Genomic DNA, 3,332 nt, shown 5'->3' on the forward strand with positions numbered 1-3,332 from the left:
TTCCTGTTCACCATCCCCGTGTTCATGAATTTGAACAAGAGGGCAACCTTTGTGTAGTTGTTGCCAGACAACAAAATACTGGTGGACGAGAGAAAATCTCCAGCTTGCATCCCAAACTTCGTCACAGGCTGGGAATTCCACCTCTACAAGCTGTGTCCATTAGGACAGATCTAAAAGTCACAGAGAAGAAACATTTGCTTTTGTCATGTACAGCACTGGCTTTTGGTATAACCTTTCATTTTATACTAATTTAAAGTTGTGATATTCTGTGATTGTCTGGACTTACCCATTCGATAGTAGCTGCTGTGCCCTTGGTGGTGATGTTGATCTCAAAGGGTGCAACAGAGTTGCACAGCACACCAGTCCTCAGAAGGCCAGTGCATTTATTCACAGGCAGGATCAGAAATGTAGCCAGTTGTCTTAAGCAGTTCTTGTGCACTATGGAGGCTCTGACACCTATGATGTCATCTTCACAAAGGACATTCTGTGGTTCTGGGAAAACAGGGTCATGATCACAGGGAGAAGGCTCATCAGGAGCGTCTTCATGTGCAGGCAAGGAAGTCTATCGATAGAGTGTGCTTTCTTCAGTGCTCCACCCATTCTATTGAGGCACACAAAAATCTGTAGTAAACAAACACCACAAAACAACTGCAAATTGAGACTGACAAATAACACACCGTATAGAAATCGGTGGAAGATCCTCTTCATCAGAGCTGAAACCATTCTGTCCATCATCTCTTTCAAGGGAGTAAGATGAAGCTTTATCTGCCCAATCAATTCTTTACATAATGACAACTTTCAGAAAAAAACAAGTTCTCAACTAATATCACTGAAAAATAATACATGTAATTAGGAAGTACTACTTACACACTGTTCATTGGGTCATTGAAAACATTTTCCTCCAAGTCCTCCTCAACAATGCCCATGTCATGTAAGCTGCAAAAAACATGTTACAAATATATATTATGAACATTTGGAGAAAAGCAATACAGGGCTAAAAGTTATGATGTGTACATGTTACCTTTGTTCAAGCCCCCTGAATTTCTGTGGCTTCTGGAATGACATCAAGATGTGCATCTCTGTAAAGAATAACCAGAGCAAGTTGTGTAAATCCCACATATGCTCATTCAACAGTAGATATAGACCAAAAATAAAATAACACACTATTACACACTAATCATAATGTTCATGTTTCTAATCAAAGCTATTAGGACAAAATTAATATATTGTTATGCATGACTTACCGGTCTGTTACACTAGAAGCACCAATGCTAGACGATGCTGAAGCTGGGACTTGCAAAGGTTTTCTCTTCAAGGGAGTCGATGTTGCAGGACCTGTCTCGTAGCTGGAGAAACAGCAGCAGCCTCAATAAATGAAGTGCTACATGACTGTAATACATTACTGTACTGTAATCCACAATGTGTTACATCTTAGTAGGGTTTGCTCATCTGGCCTAATAAATTGAACATCCCAAAAACTATCACATCTAGTGCAAGTATGATCACCGACAGACAACATGGAAAACGTAAGCCAAGAGTGTGTAAAAATGTCCCTGTTTCTGTACCACAGTCCATTATAAAACACATCATGGGTAAGTTTACAAAGCCATAGTCAGGTGAGGATCAAGGGTGCTCTACAATATAATATAACACAAATAATTACTGAGTGCCATAATTTGAGCATGTGGTAACCTTTGTATGCACCCTAGAAGCACAAACAAATACGTTGTTTCTAATGTAAATTCTGACAATAAGCATAATTAGTCACTTGATAGGCACACAGTGTTGTTATCGTAATGCTGTTAGCAGTAAAAATAAATGTTTTCCCCCAGGGCAGTAAACATTTAGCTTGCTAATCTGAGCCACCATGCTCCATGCAATGTTATGGTTTTTTAGCTAATTGTAATCATCAGCTGATTGTCTCACAAACACAAAAGACACATTTCTTTTCACTAAATGAAGCCAAAGTGCTGGAGAACAACCTTTGAAATAACAATCCAACTAACATTACATATTTCTTCTAACAGGGTAGTAAAAGTTTAGCTGGCTAATATGAGCTGTTAGCTGTAGGCTAACTTGCTGTTTTGCGGTCAATAATACTAATCAGCTGATTGTCTCACGAACGTAACCAGCACATTTCTCCCCATATAGCAAAGCCATAACACAGCGAGGGAGAAGAACCACATGAAACTATCCAACTACATATTTTACACCACTGACAAGGGAAAAGTCACTTCTCACGGTGTCTATGGCTAGCTTCTGGCTAATGCTAACATTATCAAACAACAGTTTTCATTTGCAATGCTAAAGTTGGAATACCTTACCTGTCCATCAGAAAACAGGCAACTTCGGTGTCGCTTTGAAAACATTTTTCCCTCATTAGACCCTTCTTCCATCTGGGAAAAGCCACACCGATGTTTAACCGTGATTTCTGCCTGCGTCGCTCCCGTTATAAATCTGGCTTCATCATGCTTTCGCTTCTTCGAAGCAGATTCACCCGCCTTCGGCTCATTTGCTAAATAATAGCTGCGGTCCTCCATTTGTCCAGAATTCCACTACTAATAAAGGAGAGCTTCTACTACTACCTAGTAGTTAGAAACGTACAACTTCTTCTTGCTCTTGCTCCTACTTCTTCTGCTGCTTCTTCTGTTGCTTCTCTTTCAAGGTAGTGACGAAAGCGCTGTTTGTTCACTGTAGGCTACAGTAGAAACATGATAACACAATATGTCGACCTCCACAGCAAGGGGTGCCTCGTGTATGTAGATATAAATAGCTCATTCTAAGGTAATAAAAACATAAGGGTTAATTATGCAAGGTCTTTATACAACACTGAAAACATAGTTATGGATATTATATTGCATTTCTGTCAATAGATCCTCATATATATTAGACACTGAACCTTTAACTAGTAACTATAGGCTATTTATGTTATATTAAGTTGTTGCAGTTAAACTGCCATCCTTTTAATTAACACCTAAAACACTGCTGAGGGTTCAACTGTGTGTACACGTTGTCACAGCCACGGTTTTCGTTCACTTTCGGTGTCATGCACCACCATGCACCTGGAACGCTTTGATGTGGGAAGTCGGAAGTTTCAACTGGGAAATATCCCAGTTCCAACCGGTCTTGAACGCAGCATAACTCCTTCTAAACTTTCTACCAATCATAACAATATTACAACGACAGCATATCCACACTGAAGATAGTATCAGTCATTGGCTGCTAGACCTGACTTAGTGGGCGGGCCACAACACGTTGATTGACAGTTAAAGAAGAGGAAGGAAAAAGCAATAACAACAGGTCTCCTTGGGGAAAGGCAAAAACAAATGTGG

The 3,332-nt window shown here is 39.9% G+C and overlaps 1 long non-coding RNA gene across 1 annotated transcript; it reads right to left on the reverse strand.

The window, feature by feature from the left end:
- Positions 1-1,034: 1,034 nt before the first annotated feature.
- LOC119899278 lies at positions 1,035-2,701 on the reverse strand. The gene is made up of 3 exons (XR_005443780.1): positions 2,325-2,701; positions 1,245-1,346; positions 1,035-1,079 (listed from the first exon to the last, which is right to left on the reverse strand). It is a non-coding gene; the product is annotated as an uncharacterized LOC119899278 (long non-coding RNA).
- Positions 2,702-3,332: the final 631 nt, after the last annotated feature.

The sequence above is a fragment of the Micropterus salmoides genome, unplaced genomic scaffold, assembly GCF_014851395.1.
Source record: "Micropterus salmoides isolate LMB-PRFRI ecotype aquatic unplaced genomic scaffold, ASM1485139v1 Ms_hic_scaffold_12, whole genome shotgun sequence".
Taxonomy (NCBI): domain Eukaryota; kingdom Metazoa; phylum Chordata; class Actinopteri; order Centrarchiformes; family Centrarchidae; genus Micropterus; species Micropterus salmoides.